At 41.3% G+C, this 20,109-nt stretch overlaps 1 protein-coding gene across 1 annotated transcript in view; it reads right to left on the reverse strand.

Moving 5' to 3' along the window:
- Positions 1-19,887: 19,887 nt before the first annotated feature.
- Positions 19,888-20,109, reverse strand: part of ZEB1 (zinc finger E-box binding homeobox 1) — a 253,319-nt gene continuing 253,097 nt past the window's right edge. Inside the window, exon 10 of the transcript XR_005593894.1 lies at positions 19,888-19,906. The gene's annotated coding sequence lies outside the window, so the exon portion shown is untranslated. The remainder of the gene's footprint in view (positions 19,907-20,109) is intronic.

Here is a 20,109-nt window from a genome sequence, read left to right on the forward strand (position 1 = left end):
TATATTGCTGGAAGGGTTTATTTCCTGATTTGATTCTTCACCCTCCCTGCTATGGTGCATACTCCCTTGAAGATCATTTTTGTCTTTCTGGTGAATACTGTCCTAGCAATTCAAAAGAAAATTGTGATGTATTTGCTCTGACATATAGGGCAAGGTTTTGACCTCAGGTGTGATTCTGAGAAAAATATTATTTTCCTGACAGCCAACCCTCTCAGAATTAAAACTGCTACGCTGAGGAAATATATTAAAGCCGTTTCAGCTAGTACAACGTCAATGGTGGTTACTTTATAAAGTATCTTGGACACAGACTCACCCCAAGGTACTTTATAATCATTGGGATAAAAGAATAAAATTTGTGAGGTATGTTTTATACACATTAATGTCTGAATTTGGAGGTGGTCTGCAGCATCTCCCAGTACTGTCCTGCAGCTGCAATAAGTATGGTAACTTTAGCTGTCTTGCCGTTAGTGAGGATCATAATCCAGCAGCAGAGTTTTGCTGGAGGAGCTTTACATCATCTTCTAATGTAAACAACATTGTAAGAAAGTACGGCAGCCCCGCAGGATTTTCATTGAGCAGTGATTGATGTGAAAGGGGTTGGAATTGCAGTGATTCTGCATCAGTCACAGCTCTCACTTGGCTCTAAAATTGACCCTGTTAGCACAATCTGACTTCGATCATTTGTCTCAGAAGTACCAAGGGATTTTAAAACAGCTGTGGATTCAACCATTTCAAATAGGAACATATTTTTGGTTTGCGGTAAGAACAACACACACTGTACGTGTTTCAGAACCCAGGCCTCCAGATTTCTGGCTTTCCTTTTTAGCTTTCACACAGACAGTTCCATGGGTTATTTTGTTTTTGTTTTGGTGCCGTTCAGCTCTCCCCCTTTCTTCCCCCCCCCCTCCAAAAAAATCTTCATGGCCTTTTACAGAAGAGCTAGTGTTTAGGCTTCAGGAATAATTAAGCAGAGGAAGTAGCTGTTTTCCAACCTTTGATATTTCCCCCATCTGACGTGTTTTCTCCTAAGTGCTGGCAGTCAGAGAAGTGCCCAATGGTTATAGCAAATAGTGCAACATCATGGCAAAATCCTGTGCAGCAACCATGCACTCTGCCAACGCTGGGCCCCAATCCAGATGGGCATCCCATTTCACTAATGTACAATTACTCTAATTTTCTCTCTTCTCCTCTCTCTTTTCCTTCTGCAGGTTCTTTCCCTAAGGACATCTGCTCCAAGGAGTGATGGATTGAGATCTGGAGTAATTACTACAGTTTGCATTGCTTGAACCAGCCTGCAGTGTTTGTATAAAAATGTGAGCACTAAGAATCAACAGGGTATAAAAAGGTAACATGGTCTCCTCACCTCAAAGCTAATCATTCTTTGCCACAATAACAGAAACAGTCATTTTAAAATTTGCTGACTTCAGTCTCATTTGTACACTTTTCAGCCATTGCCTAATGAAGCCAGTCTGGTTCTCATAATGTGATATTAGTGGTAGCAACCATCAGACTAAAGATCTTATATTTTACCCAGAGCACTTGTGTCTGATCAGCTGGGTGAAATGCTCAAATGTGCGGACGTGGATTCAATTTTGAACCAGGAGGTGGCCTAATTTTGAAAATGCTCTCTGCCTTCCTCATGATCTAGCACTCTAGGTATTGGGGAGCATGTGGGCTGTTCAGTGTGTCTATGATCCAGGGACAAAAATGACAGCCACTCAATTCCAGAACGCAGCAGCGGATTAATATCACAAAGAGAGAGGGAGAGAGAGTGCCGAGTTGAGCTATTTCCGCAATCCGTTCACATAATGGATGTGAATGTCAAGACACCACCGTCTGAAGTATGAGCACCTTGGAACAAAACAAAAAAATTACTGGCAGTGTCAGATTTCAGGAATGTACAAGCGGAGGTGGCAAAAAGCTTCACACACAGCCGAGACTTTCTTCTGCATCTTCCTTTGTGAATAAAGAGTGATCTTGCTGCCCTCCCCCACCAGAAGCAGACAATCAAGCATAGATCGGGTATAAATGAAAACCCCACTGCACACTTAATACAATGTGAATAATGTTTTGTCAAGAGCTTTCTTAGGAAGGAGCTTTACTCAGAGTGGATGTGCGACTATAGAATGTACGTGAACTCAGCCAGCAAGTCATGAATAGATCAGAGAGTTTGCAAATTCTTTCCCAAGTTCTACCCCCTCGCTCCTGCTAGGCAGAACTTGTATCAATAACAACACACTCATTAATACAGCTATACCCACATTCAGACATTCTTTTCAGAACTGCAGATCATACTGGGACTGGATGTGTAGCTACCTCTAAGATGGCTCTAGTCACCCCTATAGCAACCAAAATTCATTGGTGTCTGACGAAGTCTGCTCAGTGGCTGCCAAGTTGGTTTAAATTCAGTCCATATCACCACAACTGGTATGAATAAGTGCCCTGATTGTAAACTCCCCAGAAATGAATGCGTATGAGAGCGATCTGCCCATTTAACTCTGAGAGACCCTCTCTCCCAATCACAATCAGGGCCTACAGGTGGAGAAGTGTCAGCATTCTTGTATTGCTGTTGCCTATGGATGAACTGCAGACTTCAATTACCAAAGCTGTCTAGATGGCATCTTTCCCCAGCACTAAATTATATTTGTTTCTGCTTCTAAAAGTGGTCAGTGCTGTACTTTGCACTTTACCAACGTTATACACTTATTCTACAGGAGATGAAGCTCCCCATTCAAAGAACAGGTATATTCACTGTAAATAAATTTTAGAAATATATGGCTTGAATGTAGTAAAATGCACATAATAAAACATCACAAGGGAGAAGCAGAGAAAATGGTCCTCCCAAGATGACATAGATTTTAATTCTTCTATTTGGCACCCGGTGTTTGGTGCACTAGAAATGGATAAAAAGGTCTAGCTATTACTTCAGCAATACTGTGAAGATTATCACTTTCTCTCACATTAATTGTTTAGCAAGCAAGCCCTTTACATTCAGATTTAAAACAAAAGAAATTTTAAAAAAAATTAAAACCCTGGGATGTCTGAAAGTTCAAGCAAATGAATAAGAAACTACAGATGCAGCCATGAATCAGCATTAGACAGCTTTTTAACCACTCCATACAAAAAGAAGTCCTGGCATAGAGCTGCATTCTCCTTCTCTCACCACACTTTTCTTTCTGTACAGCAGAAAATGCTTTGCCAAATCTACCAAGATGTCATAATGCTTAATTCTGGAGCATCCAAAAAAAAAGTGCTTGGACATTTGGGCAACAAAATAGCCTAACATTTTGATTAGCAACAGATAGCACATGCCACTTAACATCTAGCAAGAAGGGAGTAGTTCCTTGAATTTCACCAACAATATTTATATATGATCTGATCCCATTGCAGCATCCATAATTTCCAATGAACTTTCATGGGACCTAGAGGAGCTCAATCTCTCTCCCAGGATCAGGTCCTAAATCACCAACATTTACCCAACAACAACATAATGAAGCTTTACTTTTAGAAATGTGGAGCCCTTGGTGCCCAAGTTATAATTATGTTATTCATATTCAGACTACTTCTGCAAATGGGAAGCAATGCTTGGGATAGCAGTCTGTCTGGGATGTTAGGCATTAACTTAACTGGCCATATAATGCCACTGTTGCATTTTGCAAATGTATATGAAAAGAAAATTTATCTTGCAGTACCTTGACCTGGAAGAAGGAGGTTTATCTTACCAGCATGCCATGCCTGGGTAGTTCTACAGATCTCTGCATAAATCTGACATCTTTCATTCTCCAGCTGGTTTTTATTACTTGTAATCTTTTAATTCCTGAAGTATTCCTTCCACAGACTCCCTCTCCTTGCCTTTTTCTATCATTTTTAGCATGTTGTCATATCACATGGCCTCCAACCTACACCCTCACTGTTGTCATAATTTGGTCACTTCAACAAGCCCTGTTATTCTTTTAGGTGCCTATTTTCTTTTAAACATTATAATACTACACGCAGCTAAATAGCTACTAAATAAGCAACCAATGTTGAAACAGCTCACTGATGTAAGTAACCCTGTGAAGTCTGGTGGATTGTCAGAAGGTTGTAAAGATAGTGGGAGAAATGGGGGAGAAAAGGACTATCAGAACTCACCACGTAGAGCTGGTCTAAACGTCTCTCCTTGAGGATTTTCTAGCAGCTCTCCACTCCCCCCACACCATCAGCTACTTCTCTGAGCAGGTCTCTGAGGAGTGGGTATTGAGGAGGTCTCATAGTGGGTATGACAGAGCACTAGCTGTAGCACCTTGGTCACTTAGGTAATTGCATAACAGAGAAGATTACAGGTTTAACTGGAATCAGTGATAATGATGGGGATTGTTGACACTTGGGGGCAATGGTTGGGCTAATTAGCCCAATATGGGGAAGATATATAGTTGGTAGAAACAGGCTGTTATAGGGAGGGGAAGCTGTGTAGAAGGCTCTTCCATAGACCTTCCTGTATGATGCTTTGCAATGCTTGGACTTGAAAGACTGAAGGTACACATGAGGAAAAGTAACAGACTTGTGTACATTGTGAACAGGAGACCATGCAAATGGGCCAGGTAGCACAGCACACCAGATAGCTGAAGGAGCACCCAGCAATTGGGGTAGGGGTTGAATGGGTCTTTGCTGTCTCTGCCCCCCCCAATCTGGCTGCTTCTCTCACTGTGTTCAGGTGCACAGCTGGTCAGAGAGGAGAGAACCTTGCAGACAGCACTAAGAGAAGGAGCTAGCTCCTGTCAATAATCCCAAATTCAAGGACCTCCAAAGTTGAGGGGCCATCAGCGGGTGCTCCTCCCTCTCATCTCCCTGCCTGACTCCATCACTGTGTTCTGCCTTCTCTCCTCAGCAAACCTGCTGACATAGTCTGTGGTAAATCTTTATCATCTCTTCTCAAAAGCATTTGGCTAAATGGAGAGAGGGAAGGAGAAGAGGGAAGGTTAGTCCTGTGGATAAGGCACACTTCTGGGAGTCCATTGATCTGCTAATCAAATGTTAGGCTATTTTGTTGCCTAAATGTCCAATCACAGGTGTACAAAAAGTTATGAATATATGCTGAAATTATGGGTAAAGGGTGTATAGACCAGACACATCAGGGGGAGTTGGTAAACAGGTCTGTTTTAGACAAAGGAATGTGTATCTGATTCTCTGACCAGCCCAGTCTTCAGGCAAAGACAATAAAGGTCTATTTTTACATATTAGGTAAACAAAGCTATTAAGCTAACAAGAGGAGGAAGAAAGAGCATAGAGCTTCCTTAACTGTCAGACTCCATGTTGCCTTCCTCATAGCTTGAATAAACTTTAAAACCCTCAGAAAAATCCATTTAAAAGGTTTATAAAGACAGGGGAGCTGAACTGCAAGTGATAAAGCAATTGAATAAACTGTATACACAATTACTGTATTATAAGAGTGTACAGAGTAAGGTCCTTTATGAAAGCTAACGGCACATTGATGATTACTATCATTGTGAAATATATGTATTAACACTATATGATATTATGCTTTAAAGTCTGTGGCCAAACAGGTTCCCTCCCAGACAGGAGAGAAGGCAGCTATTTACCTGGCTCCTATGTAATTTAAGCATTCTGGAATCAAATCAATGGAAGCTCCATTTACATACAGGCGGATGGGAGGCTCACAGGAAGGGAAGAACAGCATGAGGTCATCCTGCCTCTTATAATTTCCAAAGTTCAATGACTTTGTTTCAAGAAAAGACAGAAGCCACCTTTGGCATCCATCACTAGACAGACACAAGGGAATAGAGCTCTTGCGAGCTGAGAAAAATGGATCCTTCAACCAAAGGTAAGGGTGAAGTCTCTGGAAACTGAATATAGGTGAGAAGAATCTTGAACCAAGCCTGTACCTTGCTAGACTGTTTTAGACTTTTAGATGTGTGTTTTCACTTTTATTTCCTTGTAACTCTTTCTAACTTTATTCCTTTTACTTGGCATCACTTAACCTATGTCCTATTGTTAATAAATTTATTTTATTTTTGCTACAGACCAACTCAGAGCTGTGTTTAAATGAAAGGATGAATTTAGCCCAGTTAAGTTAATAAGCTGTGATGTGCTTTTGTGTCTTCAGAGAAATAATAAAGTTAGTTTGTTCCTCTAAACTGCTCAGGAGAGGCCTGGACTTTGCAGAGCAGTTGGTTTTGGGGAAATTAGGGACGGGGAATGTGTTGGGGTTACCTTGCTGATTGTAACCCAGGCTGGTGGAAGCCTAAGCAGGGCTGCTGGGGTCACAGCTGCCGAACCAGGGCTGTCTAGCACACAGACACTTCAGGCTGTGACCTGCATGCTTGTAGGTTGGTTGAGCATCCCAGGCTGAGCGCTTACACTGCTTTATTTCTCATGTAATCATTTCTGACTTTAATGCCTTTTACTTATACTCATTTAAAATCTCTCTTTGTAATTACATAAACTTGTTTTAATCAAAATTAATCCAGTGTTGTGTTTAAACTAGCCTGTTGGGTAACTCCAGTTAAAGTAGCAAACTGTTGTATATTAACCTCTTACAGCAGCCCCGGACTGTTAACATCTGAACTGCCCAGGAGAGAGATGGATAGTGCAGAGCACATATTTTGGGGAAATTCAGAACTTGAAATGTGTTGGGGTCACCCTATGAGTAGTAACCTAGGCTGGTGGGAGCCAGAAAGTGACTTATGTGTAGCTGACAGGCTGCTAGGGTCAGAGTCGCTCTACCAGGGCTGTAGCTACACAGAGACACTCAGGGTGTGAATTGCATGCTGTTTGTGAGTGACCCAGCTGAGGCACCCAAGATTGCAGAGCAAGTGGTGACACTAACCCTCACTGCACTGGATTGCACTCCAGAATGTGACACCCTCCCCGCTGGAGCTGCATACAGTCCCTGGCACAGTGACAAATAGACCATTCCTAAACTTAATACAATATGGTTCCCAAAGATAGCACATGTGCAATATCTGTTACAGGTAGTTTAGCCTTTGGGCAACTTATTTAATCCATTTGCATATCCTACATGGGAATAAGACCTGCCTTACACTTCCTTTTTGAACCACTATGAGAGGTATGGTAAAGACTCATTCCTTTAGAATCCAGGTAACTTATAACCCCTTATCACAATGAGATCTTATTTTAAGTTAATCTAATAGTTTGAAAAATTTGGTTGTCTCAGGAAGAATAAATAAAATGACACTGTATATATATCTGCTGTAGGATAGGCTTCTATCATTTATAACATAGCACTGTCATCATAATTAATGAGCCACTCAGCTCTGGTCCTTAATGTTGCTGGAAACAAGCAGCTTCCAGAATAGATACATCCTAAAATCCACCCACAGAGGTATCCGGAAAGAACAATATCAGCCAAGATATAGGAAGTTGTCTGCTTTTTTTAACCACATTTTCCTGGGTGGTGGCCATTTCCCTAGATATTTTTCCACCCACAGAGAAGCCTGCTGGAGGTGGCATAGTTCATTTTTATCCCTCTGGAAGAAGTGTTGTCATACATTTAACGAGTGAGGCCAAACCATCCTGCAATAGCAGCCTTTGGACAAGAGGACACAAAAAAGACTCCCTTTCAATGGTACAACTCTGTTTAACCAGCAGAAGCCCCTAGAGTTGTATCATTCCAGCCTCTGCTGGGCCAGCACAGTAGTGACTCTTAAAAAAAGTACTACAAGTAGTCTACAGCAATAACTCAAATCACTACACCTTACAACAGCAACACAGCAGTGTCTTGGGCTATTACTGCAGAATACTGGAGCTTTTGTCATTGGTTTAATAAGAGGAAGAGACTGGAATTGCTGGTTGAAATCAGGGCTGCCCGGGGCGGAGGGAGGCAAGTGGGGCAATTTGCCCCAGGCGCTGGGCCCTGCAGAGCCCCCCACGAGAATATAATATTCTATAATATTGCAACTTTTTTTTTAATGGAAGGGGCCCCTGAAATTGCTTTGCCCCAGGCCCCCTGAATCTTCTGGGTGGCCCTGGTTGAAATTGCACACATGGAAAGGTAGGTGCACAGGGATCTCTGGGCCTGGTTCTCCTCTCACTTGCACCATTTTACATCAGTGTAACTTCACTGAAGTTAATGCTGCTTTACTGGTGTAAAGGGGAGGTGGAGGAGAATCACCTCCTCTGTCCTTTCTGCCTTTGTGGCTCATGTAACTGCCCAGTGTAAGATGATTCTCTTACATCTGCTGGTTGCTTTGCCTTTTCTGTGGCACATCTCACCCTAGAAGCTGAAGTTACCTTCCTCTTCTGGACCTAGGCTGCTCTTTGTTTGGTCAGGATTTTTTTTCATCTTTGTAAGTTCTCACTCATTGGGGTTGTGCTTGTTCCATGAGCTTCCGTCTCAAAGGTCTCAAACCACATCTTTTTTTCTCCCTCTCACTTGCCTGTTCACACAGTTAGCTTAGTGCAGACCAAAGAGACTGGAGAAGCCTAAGCTTTTTGATTTCAGAAACGCTCTGATCTTGCCAGACTTCAGTGATGTCATAATTGATTAATCTATTGCCAGCTTTCTCTGGATCTCCCAGGAGCTGCTGCAGCTCTCATTCATCATGGAGCCAAGATAACTGAAGCAATCCACTTGCATTGTGGGCCATCCCCTCAGAGGTGACACTCATGTGGATACCTGTTTGGTTCTGATGGAATTCTTCTTTCTATATGACTCCTTAAGCGTATTATTTATCAAGTGTAAGATCCACTCCTCTCATCATACCGCTAGTGCTGACGTCTCCACTTTCGCCCCACCTCCATAAGCCTTTACAGTACATGCCTTAGCTGAAACTATCTTCCCATAAGTCCTGCCATGTCCCTTTTCGTTCCTGTCACAAAGGGAAAGATGGGTGAATGAGACTGTTGACCGATATGTCCATTTCACTGAGGTGTGGTTCCCCCCCCCCACACACACACCTAAGAGACAAGGTTTCAAAAAAAATTATGGTGAAGCTTTATATAACCTACACACTGTTCATTTTGTAATACATTTTAATTTTAGAAAGAAATCCCAACTCTGGGGGAATGAGTCCGTGATTTAAAAGCAACAGAACAATCTGAGGCAAAGAAGCTAATAAATCAAAAATTTTCTTCTTTTTGGTCACTCGATGTATAAAACATTTCATGTAGAGTGTGTCCCTGTGTGTGAGCTCTGCTCTTCTAGGAACATAGGTGTGAGCCAATGTAATTCAGTGTCTTTTCTCCAGCAGTGGTTAATACTGGAGGCTTCAGAGGTAGGTCTAAACTTCAATTACATCAACAGATTTTTTCCTGTCCCCAGCTGGTGATCATCTTAGGACCTGAAGCATAAAGCTTGGCAACTCTTGCAATAGTGTAACTGCAGATGCAATTCTTATTGATATAGTCTGTGACCCTTTCTACACTGGTTTATTTGTTGAAATACAATACTTGAAGATTGGTGTATTTCTCATAAGAGCTCTGCTTGCCCAACTCCTCTAGCTCTGCCCAGTGCCTGAAGTTTAGGAGGTAGTTTGCCTTTAATTCTGTTCTTTCTTGGACAGTGTGAGCTCTCTGCCCTGAGTGTGCACTGGCGGCTCTCAGCAATGTATAGAACGTTCAGGGGTGGAATAAAACAAAAGCATCGTTAATTCATCTTTCAACAAAGGTGGTGATGTGTGGGGATGAGATTTCAATTGAAATTGTATCAGGAATCAAAGTGATTTTATACACCATTACTTCAGAGGAGAAACACATGCTGCAGCAAGTGCAGGGTCTGAAATAATAGGCACTAGGGGAAAATATACCATGCTAGTGCATGGACCTTGTTAAAACCCAAACAACTAGATCCTGAGAGATACTAAGCCCTTGCAACTCCCATTGACTTCAAGGGGAACCCAGGGGTGCTCATCAACTCTCAAGATTTGGTACGAGATTTTTAGTTAATCAAGAGGCCCAGACTAATGGAGTGAAGATTAAAAGGTGTCTGAGCACAGGGAAGTGATTTTATTGGATTCGGGCAGCAGGCAGTGTGGTTCGGGGTTTGTAACAGTAGTAGCTGTTCGCCTGGAAATTAAGGTCATGACTTCTGGTTTTGGGAATATATTGCTGACTTTGGCTTCTCTATAGAGCATCAGTTGGAATTTGGGGAATGAAAAAATATTCTGTCAGTATTGCTAGCAGGTAACAGTACTGCATGTGATTGCAGCTATGGAAGAAAGCAAATCTCTTACTTCAGGGCACTTTGGATTTCTGACTCTTTGGCAAATAGTACGCTATACAAAGAAAATTATCACATTTGATTTTAAATCATTTCAATTTCCCTACACCATGGAGGCGTTACAGCATGATCCTTTCCAGGGATGCAAAATGAACACTAACCAAAAAACATTTGGGTGTTCATGACTCTCACAAAGGATGCACATTTACCACCAAAACTGCCTTAAGACACTAAGCAGAAGTGCGCTACCTAAGGGTATTATTTTCAGTATTTCCAGCAATGTCTGGAGCACACCTGCTCACTGTGGTCTTTTCAAACTAGCTCCTGCTCTGTTGTAATTGGCTATGTACCAAGAGCTAGCAAGGCAAAAATGTATTCACTTAAGTCCAAACTCACTGTTCCCCTGTCAGTTTCCCATGATGTATTGCTTCAATATGTCCTATAAGCTGTTGTAGAGAAATATAATTAATTGTGAGCCACTGCTTAGCGCTGGAGGTTGAGAACCATTTAGCACGCTTACTCAAAACATTAACAATTTTTCTTCTCTTTTAACTTCCAGGCTGAAAGGGTGATGGAAGTTAAGCAAAGCATTTCATTCCCGAAGCTCCAAAATCCACCAGTGCTGGATGGAGCTCCGAGGAGAAACAGACATCTAGATTACTTAGTCAAGCCCACGTGAATGCAAGATCCTGCTGACACAAAGGGAAGTTAGGGTGATGGGAAGGAACGAGAGACACCTATTGTGTACAAATGAACCCTCAAGCCACAGAGCAATACAAAAAAAGTAATAGAAAGAAAACATGACTTTCAGGGGCAAAAAACCCTGTCCCTATAGAGTATAACACTGGCTAACCTCTTGCACTCCAAAGGATCAGCATAATATACTGTATTGTGGGGGTGTGGAAGCACAAAACCCATTAACTGCAATCAGCATGCACCATGCTGAATGTGTAAGCTGATGGTGTAGCATGGAGTTCCAAATTATTTAAATACTAGAGGCGATTGTTCTGTGACAAGCCTGAGTTCTTGTGTGAGATAGCGTGGGGAAGTTTGCACTGCTACCACTTGTACTTTATAGAGGCTGAATGTTCTAGTAGTAGGAGCAAAGACGTTTTGTGTTCTGCATACATGAACCTGAATCCAGAGTACATTACAACACAATGATATTTATGGTACATATGCAAGATGTAGTATGTTTTAATATTCAAGCTGTATACATCATCAACTGTTTGCCATGCTGGCCCAGAGCACACTATGATCTGGGGATGGTTGGAGAGGGCTGCTGCACAGGGAAGCCACCATCCCTCTCCTTCTCCCTGCACTCTGGGGATAATTTCCTGGAGCCCTAGAGACGCTCTGGGATGGCATCAAGATATCAGTGTGGTGTTGCACTGCAGAGCCCATAAGTCAGGTTTCAGCTCAGCAGTTTGGAATGGGTCTTACTGGGACAGTTTCTGATTTTATTCTGAATTCTCCACTCTATTACTCTCAGGAATACCCAGCAACATTCTCCAGTCATCAAAGCTGGCAGTAACCTCTCTTCAGACTCGCGCTAGGGCATGTGCTGCAAATCTCTCCCTGTGTTCACAGAGGGTAAACACACACATATTGTTGCACTATGGAGCAACATCATCTGTCCTTCTCATGAGCTCCCTGTTGGAGAGGGTCCAGCTGACACAAACCATGCAAGGGCTGGCAGCCGAGTAGACATTTTCTTCGTTTCCCACTTAGAGGTCAGGGCACAAAGAGGCTATTAACATATTTTAAGGTGACCCTCTAATTCCCTTACATATGTTACATACCTGATAGCTTCACAGTACTTGTTTACAGCCTCTTTTAATGCCGTTGTTACAAATCTAGCAGGTTTGTGTTAATCCTCAGTGAATTTTCATAGGAAAGGGGGGGAAAGGAGAGAAGGAGAAGTTGCACCCACACGTTAAATAAATTTAAAACCGCCCTCCCCCCAAAACCAAACATATTTCTACTTTCCAATGAACCCAACAACAGTAGTCATAGGAGCAACCCGTAACTGAGAGATGATAGTTTTAAAAAAAAAGAGACAGTGCAACTCTGGGTTACCTTTTCAAAGAGATCTGAAGGATTTTAGTCCCTATGAGTTTAATAGGAATCCCACAGCTGAAAATCTATAGAAAGCCTTGATAATCCTTTATGGCCTGCATCTAGCTCCCTTTAAAGTCAATGGCGGCTTTGCTATTGATCTCTCTAGGATCCAGCTTGGCCTTTATGTTATGAAGGGACATCTATTCTATATACAAGTCGGGTTCTTAATCTGTAGCATTCACAATGGTACGAGAACACCTTCAAACCCCGTTCATACGTACCTGTCTGCCTTCTTTCTTATCTATCTTTCTATTTTCAAATTTGTTTTTTTTTCACTAAACAAATTCCAATACCTTTTAGTATATTTTAATGAAGAAACTGGTTCCGAAGTAAATTGCAGCTTACCTCTCTAGTATATAGCCATTTTATACAAACAATCCTGCTCCCACGTAAATCAAAACTAAATTGCCAAGGATTATTTTTTGCATTTCCCATTGTTTCATTTCTTCTTTCTGTACAATAACAGAGCAGAAGATTCGTAGAGTTTATGACCAGAACAAACCATTAGATCATCTAGTCTGATCTCCTGTATATCACAGGTCATTACATTTCAACCAATTATCTCTGTATTGAAGCCAATAACTTGGCTAATGCATATTTTCCAGACAGGCATTCAGTCATGATTTGAAGACAAGAGATGGAGACTCTATCACTTCCCCTGATAGTTTGTTCCAGTGATTAGTCACCCTCACTGCTAAAAAACTCTCCTTTATTTCTAATTTGATGTTTTCTGGCTTCAGCTTCCAGCCACTGGTTCCTGTTATGCCTTTCTCTGCTAAATTAAAGAGCCCTTTAGTACCTGGTATTATCTCCCCATGAAGGTACTTATACACTCTCACAATGTCACCTCTCAATCTTCTTTTTGATAAATTAAACAGATTGAGCTCATTAAGTTTCTCACTATAAGACATTTTCTCCAATCCTTGAATCCTTTTTGTGGCTCTTTTCTATACCTTCTCCAATTTTTCAAAATCCTTTTTGAATATGCACGCCAGAACGGTAGGCAGTATTCCCGTATCGGCCTCAGCAATACTGTATACAGAGGTAAAATCCCCTCCCTACTCCTACTTACCTGTTTATATATCTAAGGATTTCATTAGCTCTTATTGCTGCAGCATTACACTGGGAACTAATGCTGAATTGCTTTTCATGGACGCATAAGTCCTGTTTGAATAGGCCCATCTTACCAAGTGATTCAGATCACTCTGTATGACTACCTTGTCCTCAACATTATTTACCATTATGCCAATCTTTGCGTTGTCCACAAACTTTATCAGCAGCAATTTTATATTTACTTCCAGATTATCGATGAAAATGTTGAATAGCATTGCAGGTGATATTGATCCTGGTAGAAACCCATATTTTGATGTATTAAAACAAAATTTTTTGAATGAGTGCACCATTTGGGAGCCTTCCCAACGTGCTGAATATACACCACCAGCATTTATTGCGTCGTAATGCTGTGCCTTCTTGCCACACCACTGTCCTGTTCCGACAGCAGCAGCAGCATCCTTCTGACAAGTGGGAGCAGGCATCCTAGATCAACGTGCCAGAGATCTCCTCAGCTAACTCTTTTAGGATCCTTGGGAGCATGTCATCCGGGTCTGCTGATTTAAAAATATTTATCCACAGCTGATATTGTTTAATATATTCTTTAGTTTCTGATGTACTGGAAAGTATTTCATCTTCATGTCATACAAGTACATTATCTTGCTTATTTCCAAATACAGAACAGAAATATTTATTCAACACTTCTTCCTCTTCTCCATCATTAACAACTTTACCATCTCCATCTAGGAATGGGTCTGTACCAGAGCTATGATTTCTTTTCTTCCTAATATACTAAAAAAACTCCTCCTTATTGTCTTTAGTTCAGATAGCCATGGATTTTTCCCTGATGTCTTTAGCTTCTCTTATCAATTTTCTAAACTTTTTATATATTCTAATTGTTATCCATTATCCATTATAATATATAATAGTTTTTTTATTTCTAATTGCTTCCTTCATTTCACCACTGAACCAAGATGATCTTTTTGCCAAAGTTGTTCTCTTCTTTGATTATGGATTTATGGCTTTTTGGCCATTTAATAAACTCTTCTTAAAGAATCCCAATTTTTATTCAATATTTCTGTCTAATTTTCCCCCCAATCAATTTCACTCAAAATTTTCCTCAACTATGAGAAATTAGCCCGTTTGAAGCACCAAATATATATAATACAGTTGGGACAATCCTCTGTTTGCCAGTATTGAATGTAATCAGATCATGAGCAATGGTATTAGGCAACCACCAACTTCCAGTCCAGTGACTAATTCTTTATCCATCATAATGAGGTCCAAAATAGAGTTGACTTTTTTTTGGTTAGAAAATCATCATCTCTAATTTTTAGAAACTCTAATGGTATTTTACTTCTGGCTGCAAGAGACCTCCAGCATCTGTTCTCAAAACTGAAGTTCCCTACAACACTACCATTTTTCGTTCCACACATTACCAACAGGTGCTTAAGAAGTAATCCCCATCTTCTTCACTGGTCTGATTTAGTGGTCTGGGACAGACCCTTATTAGTACCCCATCTTGGGTACCACGGTAGTTTCCCCACTGCAGTTTAAGGTTGCCAGTTGGAACATTTCTGCACTTTTATTTATCGCTGGAGGCACCTGCTCCTCTTCCCATCCAAGTTCCCATGAGCTTCACTGAGTGAAGGATTAGGGTTTGGGTCTGATGTTGATTACTGCCAGGCTGTTGGGTTTAAGAAAAATGATCAACTCCCCAGGTGTCTTAATGCAATTCTGGTAGACATTGTTCAAAAGTGAATCTCCAAGACTATGCCTAAGAGATGAAACATTTTAAACATCCAGTGATAAGATCAGAGTGAAGACAGTTCTGAGATACTAGAATTTTGCAGTAAGTGCTGATGTTAATTTGCATAAGTGCTGGAGCTAGGAGTGGGGGGGGGGCGGGGTGCTGCTGCACCCTGTGCCTTGAAGAAGTAATAACAACCCAAATACATGGTTTCTGCCTTCAGCAACCCCATTATATAAATTGTTCCAGTACCACTGTTAATCTGGTCTGTGTGTTCCTATTACAGAAAACATGAACTGACCCTGGACAGCATTATCAAGGACAGAAACAGCAGAAAGAAACACTGAGAAGTGACAAATTTATTAACTTTTACAGGAATACTCTGTGCATGGAAAGAGAAGTAACCTTGCCCCTACATATGCTCCACATAAAGGCAAAGTTAATGGGTCTTTGTGTGATAACACTGCAAAACAGGGAAAGAGGGAATCCATACCCAGTCCATAGATAGCGCATAATTTCCCTGTGCCAGCTCGTGATCTGTCCCTGAGCTAGAACAAGGGCTACTCCTCCTATATAGAGGTGTGGAGTTCCCCTTAATGCTTGTGCCATCAGTGCCCAGCCCATGCATAATTCCAGTGTAATTGGAATCTTCTACCATCCAGGCATTACTGGGTGGATTTCACCCAGAGTGCAAAATTCATTAGTGATGACTATGAGGAATCTCTTCCTGCTCGGAGTTAGAACCTGGCTCTTTCAATCCAAGAGCAGCTACAGGAGAAGCTCCATTAAGTTGTCACCGGGAAGCAAGACCTTTACATAGCATGGAGGATCCTGCCTCACCCCCTGTCAAGCAATAAAGCCACAGTTCAGCAATAACTGGAACTGGAACAGGATCCAGGAGCAGGAGCAGGAGCAGGCAATGGGACCACAATCACTGTTCATTAGAGATGTTGCAGAGATGCCCACAAAAGAAAAACTGATTTGTTTGTTTCAGAGTAGCAGCCATGTTAGTCTGTATCCACAAAAAGAACAGGAGTACTTGTGGCACCTTAGAGACTAACAAATTTATTTGAGCATAAGCTTTCGTGGGCTACAGCCCACTTCATCGGATGCATGCAGTGAAAAATACAGTAGTTTGTAATTACTAAAACATCAAACTATTCTGTAAATGTATTAAAAGTCACCTCTTAGGGCCAATAAGAAGAGGCATTTGGGCTAGTGAAATTCCTGTAGAATGAGAGGAATGAAAGCAGTTGAGAATCCTCCTCACAAACACCCCTTCCCATTTCACACAGAGGAGAATTCAACTTTTACTGATACCACTTGTAATGAACCTTTGAGGCCAGGGATTAAGTCTGGCTTTCCAAAAGCCAGTTCCCCTCAGTTCAGATGAGTTCACTCTTTGCCTATAATGATCCATGGTGCTGTCTGTTAAGGATCCAATGAGAAACCATTTCCTTGACTGTATTTTTGTGATGTTTCATTAGACAAGAAAGAACTTTGCACCATTCAGATTGCAATCTGGCTGCATGTAATGAATTAACAGCATGTGAGTCACTAGGGTGACCAGACTTCCTGATATTGGTAATAACAGGAGATATACCAATCTCCAAACTGGAAAGGACCTTGAAAGGTCATCTAGTCCAGCCCCCTGCCTTTGCTATCAATAGGGCTTAGTCAATAGGTCAATTAAGTGCCACACTGGTAAATAGTACAATGGGATGATATAATCTTTTCCAGAGGGTTTGGCTGGAGAGTCTTGCCCGTATGCTCGCTTGCTTGCATGACCATATTTGGGGGGGGAATTGAATTTTTCTCCCAGGAAGAGATGGGCAATGGCTTGTTTTTTCGCCTTCCTCCGAGCATGGGGGCAGGGTCGCTTTGCAAGGAGTGGGTGGGATCTTTATGTGGCCTGCATCTTGCAGGAGGTCAGACTAGATGATCATAATGGTCCCTTCTGATCTTGAATTCTATGATTCTATCAGGACCAATTTTTGCCCCAGATCCCTAAGCGGCCTCCTCAAGGATTGAACTCACAACCCTGGGTTTAGCAGGCCAATCCTCAAACCACTGACCTACCCCTCCCCCCTGCAAGGCAACTATACTCCCTGACCCTGAAAAGTTTCCTGATTTTTTCACATTTACTATCTGGTCACCCTGTGGGTCACACTTAGAACCAATAACATTTGATTTACCTGCACTGGCACTATAACAGCTGGCAGTATTAATTTTGTTCTTTTGCAGTGGAGAAGTACAGATTCTCTCTCCACAGCTGATTTAGGAAGCTCTCTGTTTTATGGGTCCGCAGGTGCTGATCATTTGATTCTAATCAAGTTACTTAAATGAGACTCCACCCCAATCTTTAGAATGACAAGCACTTTAGCCTCAGATGACCACATATTAGCCATTCAGCCACCTCCCAGGTCCTCACATGTAGTCTTTTAGATTTAGATACTCACCTACTTAAATCTTTTAAATTAGAAATAAAATACACATAAATACATAGCAGATGCTCAGGTGCCTTGGACTGGATGCATTTTTGACACAGAACCAACATTACACCTTTCTCAATGTCGCTTTCTCACCTGCTTATGTGGTGCACAGCTGTAGCCTGCTGGCAATGCTCTGTTAGGCAAGGTTGGTGACTTCCGGGTTTAATGTTACCTTTTGTTTCCTCTTCTCTTTGTGTGAGACTTGTGTAGTTTATTCTCATTTCTACTTGTCTTTGTGTTCCTACAGATCTCACATTAGAGCTACTTCTCTCTCCTTATTGCTTTGTTTGTTTCTTCTTTAAACAAGGAGAAACAAAGAATTAAAGCTTCATGAATAACCCAACGCACAAAGTGATTTGGAGAAACAGGTCTCTGGTTATTCTTGAGTTATTCTAGTTCAGTGAGATAACCCTGGGACCCAACTGTCAAAGCATGGAGCTAATTTTTTGTGGTAGCCATCCCCAGTCCGTACATTACTGACAGTGGCAGCTGTATTTACAGCTTAGAATTCTGACTATTGGCACAGAGGAGTGAAGGACTATCAGGAATGAGAGTTTTCCTTATGAATCATATAGGGAAACAGCTGAACCGATAGCTTTGCCCTTATCCACTGTGACAAGCCTTAACATGCTCCATAACTTTCAGAGCTATTTTCTGTCTGTGGTACGAGTGGTCCAGTAATGGCACAGTGCATCACAAAACAAGGGCTGCTGCTTTGTGACCAGTAATATCATTACTCTATATGATGTCAGGAGGGAAGAAAATGAGAAGGAGTTGCCTTATCTTTTGAGCCTGCTGTTGGAGGGGCAGATGAAGTCTAGAAGCATGTTGTGTCCTTACCTTTCCATCCCACGTCTTAGAAGCTGAAAATTGTGCACGTGATGTAAAGTCTTCAAATAGCAATGAGTCAACTCCTACTAGCATTGCTTGTATTAAAAAATCAACCTTGCATATATCACTCAGCTTCATTTAACCATATAATGAACAATACTTTGGTTTTATACAATGTTTTTCATCCAGAGCTTTTATAGATCTTTACAAAGGTCAATACACCCTAATAACCCCATATTTCAGGTAGGGTGACTAAGCACAGAGAGGTTAAGTGACTTACCCACAGTCACACAGCAATCACTTGTGAAGCTGAGACTTGGCTTGCTGACTCCTCGTCTTGTGCTCTGTCAAGAATTTCAGGTTATATTTTTAGGACTCTTATGGCTCTTTTTTAGAAGCAAACATCCCTTTTTATTGGTGTTTAAGAAATATTTTCTTTGAACTGTGTCAAACATTGACTCACTCCAGAGGCCAGTTTTTCTGGGGATGAATTCCCAGTGACCATACAAATTCTATAAGGCCTGCGGTTTTCCTTCTGCAAACAATTCACAACCCTATAAAAATGGAAACATTTACATATTTTCCTGATCTCTTTTATACAAACCTACTACATTTTGGTTTCAGAGCAGTTTTGTCAACCCCAGAAACATTATGCTGTAGACCCAGCATGAAAGGCAAAGACTTTTAAATACAGTGTTTGAATAGTCGGTGCTCTATGTGTTTGGCAGGGAAAGAAACATACTTACAGCTACAGTGTTCAGTCATTGGAAAAAGAATAAGATTACAGTCAAATGTATGGCGATACTCATGAAAGGGTTAAATTGTAAAGCATGTGCTACCAATTAGCATTCTGAAATTGCAATGCTTCTATTCTATGTATCTGTGGCGGACGGTGTTGGTAGTTGATTTTCTATCGGGAGAATAGTGTACATGGAATATCTTTAGAAATGGTCTCAACTGGAATTACCTCTCCAGATTCAATTATGCCTAGATGACTTAATCTCTCTAAAAAAGGCAGTTATTATTTTGCTAGCTTAGCTAAGGACTCTGAAGTACTATCACTCTAACCAGAAGTAATTACCTGAATAATAATAATAGTCAAAATAAAACTCAGAAAAAGGGCAGCCTACTACTGTAATCTATAACTTTGAGTTTAAATAGCCCAATAAGCACATATTTATACATACAGTCTAAAAAATATTCCCAAATTGAAAGATGCTGTACCATACAGGAAGGAAGAAAAAGGACATCTGCAGTCCCATACAGCACAATACAAAGAGTATGTCTGCCTGTATTTAGATAAAGAACAGAGACTGAAAAATAGTAAAAGGCAGGGGCCAAGAAGGGACTAGTCAAAAAAGCAGTAGCATCAGTCTTTACATCAGAATCCAACGTTGCTTGCTGCAGCACCTCTAGCAGCAGTGGTGTCCTTCAAAGTGAGAGTCTGACTTTCAGCAAACCTCGGTCCATACTGTTTAGGCCTTTCTGGGTGCAGGACAAATAAAAAGAACAGCTACTGTAACAGAGAACCACCTGGAAACATACACATGCAGTCCAAGATACTGAGCTCCAAAAGCACAAGCCTCCTCCTACTTAGCTGTCAGTAGGAGCAGGGCTTTTCTCTTCTGAGTCTGCCACTAAAGGCCAATGATTTATATATGCAGATGCTGACACATTAGGGAGGTCCC

This window comes from Mauremys reevesii, linkage group 2 (genome assembly GCF_016161935.1).
Source record: "Mauremys reevesii isolate NIE-2019 linkage group 2, ASM1616193v1, whole genome shotgun sequence".
Taxonomy (NCBI): domain Eukaryota; kingdom Metazoa; phylum Chordata; order Testudines; family Geoemydidae; genus Mauremys; species Mauremys reevesii.